The following is a 14,623-nucleotide window of genomic DNA, read 5'->3' as shown; positions in this document are numbered from 1 at the left end:
TGACTGACCAGTTCCTTATCTAAAAGCCACCTGGAAGATAAACGATTGGGAAGTGCACTGTTCCTTATCAGGGTACTAGCTCGCTAAAGCCCACCAATACCAAAGGTCACCTCTGATAACCTGTAAACAGTAAACAACTCATCCTATTGTGAAAGTCTGTCTAAAAAACTGTATAAAAAGCTCTTGTGTTAACGGCTCAGGGTCGCTTTTGTCTTGAATGCTGAGTGACCCCAGCATGCTGGAAAGAAACTCCTCTTGCTTGATTGCATTGGTCTCTGTCTCATAGTCTTTGTGAGGTGAGCCATCCCGACGTGTGGGGTTTGTGCACGGTGCACAGATCTTACACTAGGTATAAAGACTTTTTAACAGAATATTTTTTATAAAGATACATTTTGGTAAAGGTTGTTAAAAACAAAGGTAATATGGTTTTTGTTAAAATTTTTTGTCTAAATTAAAAATAAAGGGTTTATATAAACTAATAAAAAGTTTATAATAATCTTATGTGATCAAAATTCGCTGAGATTAGATTTGTTTATAAGTTTTTATTAAAATTAGTTGTAATATTAACAGTGCAGTGGTACAAAAAGTAAAATTTGGTTTCCTTCTTAAAATTTTCCTATAATATTAATAACAGATAATAGAAGATATTTTCTATAACTCATGGAAACTCAAGATTGCTGCCTCATAACTTTAACCTTTGGAACTACTTAATAAACCAAGTTTTGGGGCTGGAAGAACCATAAATACTTATTTGGTAAAAATAGCTGAGACTCAAACTGGGCTTTGTATAATCTGCTCTGACAAATGGACCCGCATTTACTAGCCCGAATATATAAAAATGTTTTTATCAGTGTACATCTTTGCCTGGGTTTACTAATCAAACAAGATTATATTTGTCTTTGCTAGAGGCTTTTAATTAAAAACCCAGCGAAAACCAGAAAAACCTTTCTCTATGTATAATTTTTAGGCAAATTAGGCCAATTTAACATTGATAATAAAGAAATAAATATGTAAAAAGGAGGTAATTTTTAAAAGGCTATGGATGTGGGGATATGGTTATGGTTAAGGGGCTAGAGAGAAAAAATAATAATTTTTATATAAGGAAGTATCTGGTACAGTGTATTTTTGTCCTAAAGTAAAATGATGGCTGTTTAGAAGTAGGAAGTATAGGACAAAAACAGAATGTCTGAGTAAGTCTTGATAATGGTTTAGTTAGAAAAGTTTGTTAAAAGGGTTTTACAGTAGGGGCCGGCCCGTGGCTCACTCGGGAGAGTGTGGTGCTGATAACACCAAGGCCACGGGTTTGGAGTCTATATAGGGATGGCTGGTTAACTCACTAGCTGAGCGTGGTGCTGACAACACCAAGCCAAGGGTTGAGATCCCCTTACCGGTCATCTTTAAAAAAAAAAAAAAAGGGGGGTTTACAGTAAAAAAAACTAACTGGATTTAAAAACAAATTATGTGTCAGTTTTTCTAAAAATTAATTTCAAAAGTATTCTAATACAGGGTTAGAACTTGCTCTCCTGTGAAGGAACAACCAGATTTTCTAAAAAAAACACTTGATTGCTCTTAATACAAAATTGTAAAAAGTTTTTCTTTGTCTTTTAGATAACTGGCCTAGAGAGCTTATTTCATGTTTTATCATGATAAGTTCTTGTGCTCTCTGCCTTTAAAACCCTTTGTCACTGTGGTTTTACTTTTTGTAATAATTTGTGATTTTATTCAACTAAGTGTTTTAAGCTTTTTTGTCATTTAACACAGCTTTCCAACACTAAATTCTGAAAGTTTAAAATAACTTTAAGGAATTCCAAGGGCCCTAGAGCTTCTCAAAGGATATATAAAAGATGTATCAGAGCTAATTGGCTTATTTAATAAATTAGACTACATGGGAAAGCATTGTCAGTACTGAAGGTGTTATGGATATGTGTTCCAAAATCCTGTAAGCTTCTTAAATATCTGTGTCTTGATATAAATGCTACCGGTCATAATCTTGGTTTAATTATAATTTTAAAATGTTGTGTCTTCAAATATTTCATGAAAAAAAAACTCTGATAGGTACAGTTTCTGACAAACTTTGAGTTCATAGCTTTAAACTGAAGTTCCAAAATTCTAATGAAGAAACTGAAGGGTTTGTGAAATTGTTCACAAAGGTCAAAACAACAAAAGTTAATTGGTAGACTAATTAAAAGGAATTACAGTTTTTTACAATTTCTTTATTTTGAAACACTGCTGATTCTCTTAATGTTTTGTTTTCTAGATCTAAGAAAATCTTTTAAGGTATAGCAGCTTGCTAAAGTATATGTTTATGAACAAAAATTAAAACACTTACCTTTCTCTCTACTTGATCTCTCCAAGATTAAAAAAAAAAAAAAAAAAAAACTATTCACAAGTTGTTTTATGGCAATACAGTTATTTGCATAAGTTCAATAAGAATCTGTTCTTTTTGTAACAGGACACAATTGAAAACACTTGTTATTTTACCAAGGCTTTGACTGGAAGATCATACCTTCAGACATGACCAGACTGCCTTAAGGAATTAAGGTTGACCCTTTTATGGAGCCAATAAAAAGCCCCTGGAGAGACTGGCCTGATACCTTGTCTACATAATTACACGGCTCCTGGTCTTCCAGAAAGTAAAGAATGTAACTTTCTGACAGGCCAGAACCTTGATATTTTTGGGACTTCCAGAAGAGAGGAATTCTCCCAACTGACACAGGTAATCAGAGAGTAAGTCAAATCCCTGGCTTGGCTTCCTAAGACCCGAATGGCATTTATTTTTTTTATTTTTATTTTTATTTTTTTTGTGTCGTTTTTTCGTGACCGGCACTCAGCCAGTGAGTGCGCCGGTCAGTCCTATATAGGATCCGAACCCGCGGCGGGAGCGTCGCCGCGCTGCCAGCGCAGCACTCTACCAAGTGCGCCACGGGCTCGGCCCCCCGAATGGCATTTAAAGGTCTAATCTGAGATTCCTTATGAATGTCCCAGCAAAGCCAACCCCCTCCCCCAAAAAAGAGCTTATATGATAAGCCATTATTCTTGCTGCACTTTATGCAAATAATCTGGCCAAAAACTAAACTTATTTTGCAAATAAATTAGTCTTATTATAGATACCTTTGATAAATTTGAAAACCTTGGAGAAAAAATTATTTTTCAAAATGAAACACTAACACACCTATTATCTGATTCTAGCCCTGTGTTTTTAATCTGTTTGTAAAGCTTGTATCTTCCAGGCTACAGGTCCACATCAAGACGGTGATAACCCAAGGATTCCAACCCACCCTTTCCTGAGAGGAACTAAGTCCCTATAAATCACTAGATCAGCCAGTGAGAGATTTTGTACCTCCAAAATGCAGGCAGGGACTACGCCCATGATCTGCAGGAAGCAGTTTCAGAAGAAAGAGACCTCCAGCCCCTTTTACCTTAAGAATAAGGAGGATAAAATCTTTCGGGGGAATGAAACAATAAGTCTAGGCCTGTGAACCAAACTGTTAGGTCTCTGAATCTGACTGAAATTACCAAAAACAGACTCTGCCCATGGGGATGAAAGCCTAAACTTATGCTTGGTGGTGTGCAAAACCAAGGACTATATATAAAAACTAATGACTATGAGCTCGAAAATTCTATAACCCTCCTCTTTCTACAAGGGGGACTCTGGAATTAAAGAAAAAGTGCTGTGTATATACAGATCATACTGGAGTCGTTGAAGACTCCATGAAAAGGTTACGAGAACGCATCAGGCAACGGGACTTAGAACAAGAACAGTCCTCTAACTGGTTTGAATCCTGGTTTAACTTTTCTCCATGGCTAACAATTTTAATTTCTAGCCTTATGGGACCACTAATAATTCTCCTCTTGCTAATAACCTTGGGACCATGCCTTTTCAACAAACTCCTCAATTTAATTCGGTTCCACATGCAAGAGGTCAAATTACTGGTTCTCCATTCCCACTATGATCAAATCCCACTAAAAGATTGGGAACACTTAAATTGGGGACCAGATATTGACCCTTAAGCAAAGATTTGCTTAAAGAACCCCCTTAAAACCAGTGGGGAATGAAGTAATGCCCTCTTTCCAAGAGCAGGACCGACGCCACTTAAGATAGCCCCTCCATTGTGCAAAAGTTAGGCAGGAAAGTGGGGATGGGATGGGAGGAGCTCCGCTAACTGCAAAATTAGCTCATGTATTGTTGGCTTGCTTGCATTGGATACTAACTCCCAGTGGGGGGTCGGGACAGAGTTGCTGCACTTGCAGCTTTAAAACCGAGAACAAAGACGGTTTGGGGCCGCAACTTGAATTTGCTGGTGCAGTCCAGCTGCTGGAAATAAAAATCTTTTTCTCTTTTTCTATATCGGTCCCCAAGGGTGTTTTTTTCTCCCAACACCTATAACAGTCGAGTTGTTCTACTAGACCAAGGGGATCCTCTAATAATTTTATTTCCCTTTTAAAATTTCTAACTTTGGTACTCATGAGGGGAACATTCACGAATCCAAACTCTCCTTCCCCCATGGAGACTTCCCTAAGGGGAAACATTTTAGAGATTTCCCTATGAGCCCCTGAAGGGAGGGGAAAGTTCTCAAGATCCTTCTTACATTGTTCTAATTCCCTCCTTAAACTAGGGTATGGATCCACAGGGGCTAAGGGCTCAGGCTGCACAGGGGTGTGAACATTTGGCCTGCCCAGAGTCCTTCTGTCTCCCATTCTGTGAGGCATAAAGAGGAGGAAGACAGGACAAAGGATCCCAGGATTCTTTTTTAGGGTCTTTTCCCTCAATCTTAAGAGGAAACATGGGAGTCACTCCTGACAACCAGCATAGAGCATAATCTTTTTACTCCCAGAAGGATATGGGAATTTATCATTAACACAGAGGACGAGGGCCTGACAGACCCAGTCCTCATTTGAGCCAAATTGTGGCCAAAACACTGAAGGTTTATGAATGGGCTCTTTGGTCCAAATAAAACAACAGTACTTAACCATTTTCTGTTTCTCCTTGTTCCTTGTCTGGGAATTCCTCTCCCAGTCCTTTAACATTCCCCCCAAGGGACTATCTGAGGGAATGTTGGGAAGGATCTCCTTAATTCCTCCCTTCCTTGTTTCCCTAGGCCTAGAATTTTTGTCTCCCATTTTTCACCTGAGGTCAGTGATCTTTGTGTCTTGAGTCTCCCTGAGGTACTCAACCCCCCTTACTGGAGGTTTCTTGTACACATCAGGACCCTCTTTGTCTTTCTCTGGCTGTGTCCCTTGCAGGAAAACAGAACAGCGGATGGAGACTCTGCACTCATTTTGTATCTAGGATACGTCTCAGACACACACTAGACCTCCAAAAATGCCCAACCACCGAGGCAGTACTTAATAGTCCAATTTTCCTACCTTGGCTCGTGCACGAGGTTGCCTGGTTGCCACGGTGCCTGCTTTCTTTTCCCCCAGAGTCTCTTCTGCCATCCTCAGAATAACAGTCTTGGGTGTATCTGCAGCCCTGCAGGGTGCACAATCTTCCTGGATGACATCTAACAGTACCCCAACTTACTACCCCCTTGTAGGAAATTTCTTTGTCTGAGGGCTCAAGACAAGCCCATGAAAAAGGCCCCCTGGAACCTGTGAAAGGAGAAACATTAGGAAATGAAGAGAATAATAAAGGGATAGTAACTCATTACCATCTCAAGGACAACTTTATCCATTTGAAGTAAACAATTAAGTGCTGGTAACTCATTAGCATCTCAAGGACAACTATCTATTCAGCGACCCCAGTAATGGGCTGGACCAGTCAGACAACTTTCAGGCTGGGCCTGAATTATTTCTGAAAATGAATGACTTAGATTATTTTCTTACAGTAAAGATCTGAAAAATTTGCAGCCTGGCCATGCAGTAGAGAAGTGGAGAGCCAGAGAAAAATGCAAGGGTGAAGCAGATAAACTGGTTGTTAAAGACACTAGCTTTTGGTCTGAGGCAGCCAAATGCTAAGAGCCAAGACAATGAGAGGAAAGCCCTGAAGACATTTGAGAAGTCTGGAAGGGTGCAGCACCCATCACAGGCCTGAGGCCTAGAAGGACTGAGTTGTCCCAGAGGACCGACCTGGGGTGCAGCTGCCCTCAGGAACCTGCTCCCTGCATCTGAGCTGCTCTGGCTGGAGCAGCCCCAAGTGTGGTTCATGCAGCAGCTCTGGAGAGTAGAAGCCTGAAACCCTGCTGGCGTCCACGTTGTGTTAAGTCTGGAGACCAGCAGGACATGAGAGCAGTGGAGGCGTGGCAGCCTCCACCCGGATTCCAGAGGATGTATGGAAAAGCCTGGAGGCCCAGGCATAGACCTGCCACAGGGGCGGAGCCACTGCAGAGGCCACCTACTAGAGCAATGTGGAGCAGAAAAGTGGGGTCAGATCCCCCACAGAGAAATGTTTAGTAGAGCCAAGGCAGTGGGGCTGACGCCAGGAGTCCAGAAATGCAAGGCCCATGGTAACGTGCAACTCAGGCCTGGAAAATCTGCAGGCACCAGCACAGCCCACTGGGCTGCACCTGGCAGAGCTGTGGAAGCGAGGCTGCCTGAAGCTTTGGGGGCCCAGATGCCCAGTTGTGCCCAAGATGCAGGAGTTGGAGTCAAAGAAGATTATTTTGGAGGTTTAAGACATAATGTCTGCCCTGCTGGGCTTCAGACTTGTTTGGGGCCTGTTTCTCCTTTCTTTTGGCCTATTCCTCCCTTTTGGAATGGAAATGTTTACCCAATGTCTGTTCCACCATTGTATCTTGGCAGTAGATAAATTTGCTTTTGATTTTTAGAGGTTTGCAGCTGGAAAGAGTTTGCTTTTGGTCTCGAATGAAACTTTGGACTTTGGACTTTTAAGTTGGTGCTGGAACAATCTAAGACTTTTGGGATTGTTGGGATAGAATAACTGTATTTTGATTGTGAGAGGAACATGAGTTTTGGGGGGCCAGAGTTTGGATGTGTTGTCTCCTCCAAAAGTCATGTGGAAATTTGATCCCCAATGTGGCAGTGTTGGAAACTGATTGAGTCATGGGGGCAGATCCCTCATGAATGGATTAATGCTCTTCCTAGGTGGGGGGAGTAATGAATGAGTTCCCGCTCTACTAGTTCCCATGAGAGCTAGTGGTTTATAGGACCCTGGCACCTCCTCTCCCTCTCTCTTGCTTCCTGCCGCCATGTAGTCTGCTTGTACCTGCTGGCTACCTGCCACTCTCCACCGTGAGTAGAAGCAGCCTGAGGTCCGCGCCAAACGCTGCTGTCCCAGAATTGTAAGCCAAATAAACCTCTGTTCTTTATAAATTACCCAGTCTCAGGTATTTCTGTTATAGCAACACAAACGGACTAATAAACCGACCCACTCCATCCCGCCCCAGACATGTATCATCCCTTTGTCTGGCATCTCCACACTGTAGGCATGACCCACCTGTTAGTCACTTAACAGCTGTCTTGGTTCAGATGGAACATAGCATATATAGGATTCAGAATTATCTGTGGTTTCAGGCATCCACCGAGGGTCTTGGAACGTATCCCCTGAGGATAAGGGAGGACTACTGTATTTTAATCCCCATTTTTATAAACAAGACACAACTCCTAGTGTTGAAGGCTGAAGCTGAACCCTGAAAAGGGTGGTGGCATGCAGTCGGAAGTGCAGACGCACAGAGCAGCCAGTTGGCACTCTTCTCCCCTGCTGCTCTCTCTCCTGCAGCACTGCAGTCTCGACTCTGCCTTGATTCAGTGGCAGCAGCCACATTGGGGCACTGGAAACTCCATGAAGGAACAAGACTAAAGTAACCAGGAAGGCCCCACCAATATGGTGACTGTTCAGTCCCTAAAGCTCTATGACTTTGCTGTCTGATATGGTGGCCACCCGTCACATGTGAACACTGAGCAATAGAAATGTGGCTAGCCAAAATAGAGAATGTGCTCTAAGAGTAAATTACACACTGAGATATTAAAAAAAAAAGGTAAAATATATCAGTAGTTTTTATATTGACTTTATGCTGAAATGGTAATATTTTAGAAGTATGTGTTAAACAAAATATACGATTTTAGCAGTTTTCTTGAGATACAATGTACCCATTTGAAATGTGCACTCCAGTGTCTTTTGGTATATTCACAGAGTTGTGCCCTCATTACCACAATCAATTTTAGAACATTTTCATTACATTAATGAGAAACCCTGCACCCCTTAGCTGTCACTTCTCATACTCCCTCTGCCCCATCCCCTCCTCTAGGCAACCATCAATCTATTTTCTGTCTCTATAGATTTGCCTACTCTGGAAATTTCAAATAAATGGAATTATACTATATGTGATGCTTTGTGACTGGCTTCTTTCACTTAGCGTAATAGTATCAAGGTCCATCCATGTTGGAGCATGTGTCAGTGCTTCATTTCTTTTTATTGTGAATAATTCTATTGTGTGGATATGCCACATTTTATTTATCCACTTGTCAGTTGATGGGCATTTGGAGTGTGTCCACCTTTTGATTATTATGAATAATGCTGCTATGAACATTAGTGTGTAGTTTTTTCTGTGGACATACGTATTTATGTGCTTAGGAGTGGAATTGCTAGGTTGGGTGTTAGGATAATTGTATGATTAACCACTTGAGGAACTGCAGCACTGTTTCCCACAGCAGTTGCAACATATTGTGTTTTACCAGCAGCGTATGAGGGTTACATTTTCTCTACATCCTCACCAACGCATGTTATCCTTCTCTTTGATGATAGCCATCCTAATGGGTAGAAGTGGTACCTCATTGTGGTTTTGATTTGGATATCTCTAATGCTGACCATCTGTTAGTGTGATTATTGGACATTTGCACATCTTCTTTGGAGATATGTCTGTTCAGATCCTTTTAAAATTGGGTTGACTTCTAACTATTGAGTTGCAATAGTTTTTTTTTTTTTTTTTTTTAAAGATGACCGGTAAGGGGATCATAACCCTTGGCTTGGTGTTGTCAGCACCATGCTCAGCCAGTGAGCGAACCGGCCATCCCTATATAGGATCTGAACCTGTGGCCTTGGTGCTATCAGCACCGCGCTCTCCCAAGTGAGCCACGGGCTGGCCCTTGAAATAGTTTTTTAGATATTCTTTGTACAAGTCTCTTGTCAGATATATGATTGAAAAATTTTTTCATATTCTCAGGGTTGTCATTTCTTGATAGTGTTCTTTGGACCACAAACATTTTTTACTTTAACAGATAGAAAGCCCAATTTATATTTTCTTTTGTTGCTTGTGCTTTTGGTGTCATATCTAAGAAACCATCACTTAAACCAAGGTCATGAAGATTTAAACCTATGTTTTCATCTAAGAATTTTATAATTTTTGCTCTCACATTTAGGTCTTTAATACATTTTTGGTAAATTTTCGTATATGCTCTGAGGTAGAGGTCTAACTTCATTCTTTGGTATTTGACTATCCATCCACTTGTCCTAGCACTGTTTGTTGAAAAGAGTCTTCCCCTCCCCCCCCCTTTAAATTAGTTTGGTACTCTTGTAGAAAATCAATTTACCATAAATGTGAGGGTTTAGGGCCGAGCCCGTGGGGCGGCGCTGGGAGCGCGGCGACGCTCCCGCCGTGGGTTCAGATCCTATATAGGAATGACTGGTGCACTCACTGGCTGAGTGCCGGTCACGAAAAAGACAAAAAAAAAAAAAAAAAAAAAAAAAATGTCAGGGTTTATTTCTAAACTCTAATTTCTTTCTTTCTTTTTTTTTTCTTTTTTTTTTTTCTTTTTGGCAGCTGGCAAGTACAGGGATCAAGCCCTGGACCTTGGAGTTATCAGCACTGTGCTCTAATCAATAGGGCTAACTGGCCAGCTCCCTGTATTCTCATTTCTATTCCATTGATTTATTGTCTATCTTTATGCCAATACCACACTTTTTTTTTTTTTTTAAAGATCTCAATTGGCTTTATTGCAATTCTAGACTCGGGCAACACATCGTTTCATAAAATAGAGTAAGTGTTCCAATGAGCAGAGAAAAGGAGGTTGGTTTTATAGACGGAAAAGGCTGAAGAAAGCAGAAACAAAGAACAAAAGGTGATGGGTAATCGCAAAGTGACTTTATTTGTAAGCTGAGTACAGGGAGACAGAATAATAGACTGATTATTAAAATAACTGACTATTTAACACATGGTTACTTCAGGCTATCTTTCTGTGTAAGGATTCAAGCAGAAGGAACTTTATTACCATGCCTATTAAAGATTTAAATTGGCCTGTTTGGGAAAATTCGTTGTTATCTCTCTTTCCCGATTTTTCAGGTCAGACCACAATTTAGTTTTAGTTTGGTGACTGGAACTTAGCAGGTGTGACTCTATTTTGGTTTTTAGTCTGGTCCGTTGGGGCTTAGTATAGGAGTTTAGTCCAAAATAATGGTGTCCTATAATTTTATTTAACAATTCACCCCATTTGGTCAGGCTCTCAGGAGAGAGCGTGACCCAAACTAAGGGCATTAGCACCCTTCTCAGTTACCATCGTTCTGGGATCCTGGTCTCAGCATGTCATTCATACCATTTATAAATTAAGGTGTCCTCATCAAAATACATTTCTTTGAGTTCTTGTTGTTCCAGTCCATTTGACCATTTGACCAGAGACCGTTTGATGTTTGATGGCTGGCTACACACAAACATTTAAAACTTTTGAGAGAATACAGCACACCAGGGAGACTCGTAGTATGACTGTCAGGAGGATAATACCAGGAGTTTGGTGTATGCTCCTTAGCCGGGGTCCCAGTGAACCAAACCAATGAAAATCCAACTCAGAATGAGTCAGATAAGGAGTCTACCCACTTTCACCAAGTAGCCGATTAGTTTTTTTGTAACTGAGTCTCTATAATACCTGGGTTAGCAACCACACAGACTCTCCCCTGTTAGGTTAGTAGTCCCACACTCTTGATTTCTGTAGCTTTGTAGTAAGTTTTGAAATCAGGAAGTATGGATCATCCAACTGTTCCTTTTCTAGATTGTTTTGGCTATTCTGGGTCCCTTGAATTTCCATATCCAATTTAGGATCAGTTTTTCAATTTCTGCAAAGAAATCAGTTGGATTTTTTTTATAGAGACTATATTGAATCTATAGATCAATTTGGGGATTATTGCTAGCTTCACAATATTAAGTCTTCCAATTTATTAACATGAGGTAATTTTCTATTTATTTAGGTCTCCTTTAATTTCTTTCAAGGTTTTGTAGCCTTCAGTGTCCACTTAGTGCTTCCTTTGCTAAATTTATTCCTGAGTATTTTATTCTTTTTGGTTGTTTTCTTAATTTTATTTTTGTTTAGAATATATTATTAAAAGTAATTTTCTGGGCCGGCCCCATGGCTCACTCGGGAGAGTACGGCACTGGTAGCGCCGAGGCCACAAGTTCGGATCCTATATAGGGATGGCCGGTGCGCTCACTGGCTGAGCGTGGTGCGGACGACACCGTGCCGGGGGTTGTGATCCCCTTACTAGTCAAAAAAAAAAAAAAAAAAAATGTAATTTTCCCTGTTTCTTTTTACTTTTTAAAATATGACTACTAGAAAATTTAAAATTACATGGGTAGTTCACATTGTATTTCTACACTTGATCTTAGCCAAAAGGCCAGGAAGCCACATTGTATTTCTAATGGACAGTGCTGCTCTACAATAAAGAGGCTGAGATGAGAGAAAACAAAGGAACATAAAACAATAAGGTGTATCTGAGGTGTTCGTGACATTAGGCCTCCGGAGCTACATTTATTAAACTTGGTCTAGAATTTTCCCCTCTTATGGAAACTGCAATTCTTGAAGAGCTTCTGATTGCACTCACTCAGAGAAAAAATGTGTAGCCACTTGTTCCTTTTCTACGTAGAAGGGATTTCATCAGATATAAACCACGGGGTCTTCTGTGATTTCTTGGCTCTTGAGTCTACAAAGGCAGTAAAAGTTTGAGCCCATGCATGAAAAAACCAGGAAAAAGGTAAGAAGATAGCTCACGATGATTCTCTCCAATCTTTTTATGTTATATCCAGAAAAGGAGTAATAGATACTGCCACTGATCTGGGTCTGAGGTTTACTCATCTCTTGTCCCTCCCGCTCCACCCACTGGGCACTTCCCCAGGAAAATCCTCCCGGATCCTCTGGGATTGGTAGAGATGCCGCCTTCTATGTGTTCCCATGGTGTTTTTTGAAACATTTCCTACACAGAATTGACACTGCCTGTTGCCTTCCTTCATGATAGACTGTAGGCTTCTCAAGCAGATAATACCTTGTGAAGCACTGAGCCACCTACTGAAGTGACTGGAATGATAAACGTTGACTGAGGGAATGAATGAATGAGTACTATGTTCCTTATTTCTTTAGAAGAGAATAACTTTACAACATTAAAATATGTATTTTGGGAAACGTAGGGGCTTTTAAAGTGTGTTTTGGTTCAGTTGGAAAGAGTATTAACTTTGTTGTCAGGAAACTGACCTGAGCTCCAGTTCTGGCTTTGCTACTTACTAGCTCTGTCATCTCGGATAAGTCACTTAACTGTCTCTGGACTCAGTCCCTCATCTGTATGACAAGAGGGTTGAACTACTGAGCTTCAAGTTTTCTTCCAGCCTCAATATTCTGTGAGACGTTGAAAACAAGGCAAGTCTAGGTTTCAAATGTAGGCTCCCTTCCAGAAAAGCAATTCAACAGAGCAGCTGAGATCCCCAAGCTTTTTCAGGAGCCTCCAACTCCTCTCCCTCCTCCATGTCTTAGCAAATATTAATAGCCAAGGACCTCGCTGAGTGTGGTTTTTAATAGAATCCCATTTCAGTCCATTTAGAGTGGGACTTTTCATGCTGACTTGGAGATTTGAACTATGCCATATCTGATGGACTGAATGCATTTTCCCTGCCTCCACTGCCCACCCTGGGCTGGTGGGGAGAGAGAGAGTGCAGGAATTGGGAACAGAGAGTGGGGCATCTGCAGATCCATTATTTGACCTCATAACCAGTCTTTCCTGCTCTGAGACATGTGATGAGGATATCAAGGGCATTGGTAGGAGAAAAGGCAACAAGCACTCTATTTCCCCACAATTGTCTTCTTACAAAAGAGGCTGCTGGTCTCTGGGTAGACTGTCAGGAAGAAAACTGGGCTGATCTTTGGATGTGACTGGAAGACACTTGGTTGTGAAAACCATCAGAATTATTCCATGGATTGCTGAGGAGTCTCTGCTATGCCTGAAGGCATGGGGTGGAGTATGGGGCTTCTGTCCCCCCTCCCAACCCCCAACACACTACCAAGCACTTGTCCTGTTCAATCAGGGCCTGTGGAAAGATCCCTTCCTCTTAGCATGCAGTGTGGGAATGTGGAAGGAGAACACACAGGTATTAGCAGCCACCCTATAAATGAGGAAATGTAGGCTGAGGAGGGTTGGGGGGAGAAAATGAATGTTTACTCTGTGCTTACTCTGTACCAGGCACTGAGCTGAGAGACAGTGATTTCTTAAATCTTTCCAGTACCCTTTCAGGGGATATAATGTTATCTCCATGTATAGGTGAGGAAAACGAGGGTCAGAAAAGTTAAGCAGGGCCGGCCCGTGGCTCACTCGGGAGAGTGTGGTGCTGATAACCCCAAGGCCCCAGGTTCGGATCCCATATAGGGATGGCCGGTCAGCTCATTGGGTGAGCATGGTGCTGACAACACCAGGTCAAGGGTTAAGATCCCCTTACCGGTCATCTTTTAAAAAAAAAAAAAAGAAAAGAAAAGTTAAGCAGCTGTCCCAGGGTCACATAGCTGGTAGATATTAAAGCCGGTATTCAAACAAAGCTCCATCTATCCACTCCAGAAGGTCACATGGTTTGAAATGGTGGAGCTAAGTGCTCTGCAGCTTGTCTACTGGTCTACCTCTGCAGTAGCCCCTTAACATGGCAGGTCATCAGAAGTACATCAGGACGTTCAAAAAACTGTAGCATCTTGAGCATTATCCCCATTGAGTTTGATTCAACGGGCTAAGACAGAGCCTGAGATGATGTATTTTTTAAAAAGCTCTTCTGATTCTGATGTTTTGGAAAGCACAGGGCTGGAGCATGTGGCTTCTCTTTTGACCCAGGTCTCCCAGGACCTCTTATTTTTCAGAAGCACAGATCTAGTCCAGCCCTGCATTTACCTCAAGTAACATTTGCTACTGAATCCATTATTCATTCCAGGCTCAATGCTCAACACTTTTTGAGTACCGACAACATGCCAGGCATTGTGCTAAACATTCTGGCTGCAAAGATGAATAAGCCATAGTACCTGCCTTGAGGAACATCCAGGTAGTGGGAGAGATGAATGTAAGTAGGAAATTCCAATTTGTTGGAGCAAATGGTATGCAGAGGTAGTCTCGTGTTGCTTTAGGAGTGCAGACTAAGGGACCAAGGAAGGTTTTCTAGCAGTGACCCTGGGTCAAGACCTACAGGAGTTAGCAAGGCAAAGAGAGGGTTGAAGGGGTGTGAAATGGCCAGTGAGGCAGAAGGAACAGCATGGAAAGGCCTAGAGACCCAGCATGCTGGTTCAGGGCATCACTGGAAGCTGTGCAGCAGTGGAATGTAAGGCACCTTGGAAAGAAGGCCAGGAGATGAACCTGGAAATCAGTGGGAGAAAATACATGAAAGGCCTTGTGTGTTACGTTAAGGAGTGTGGCCTTTATCCTAAAAGTGATGAGGAGCCACTA

The sequence above is a fragment of the Cynocephalus volans genome, chromosome 3 (genome assembly GCF_027409185.1).
Source record: "Cynocephalus volans isolate mCynVol1 chromosome 3, mCynVol1.pri, whole genome shotgun sequence".
NCBI classification, from domain to species: Eukaryota; Metazoa; Chordata; class Mammalia; order Dermoptera; family Cynocephalidae; genus Cynocephalus; species Cynocephalus volans.
This window is presented reverse-complemented; position numbering follows the sequence as displayed.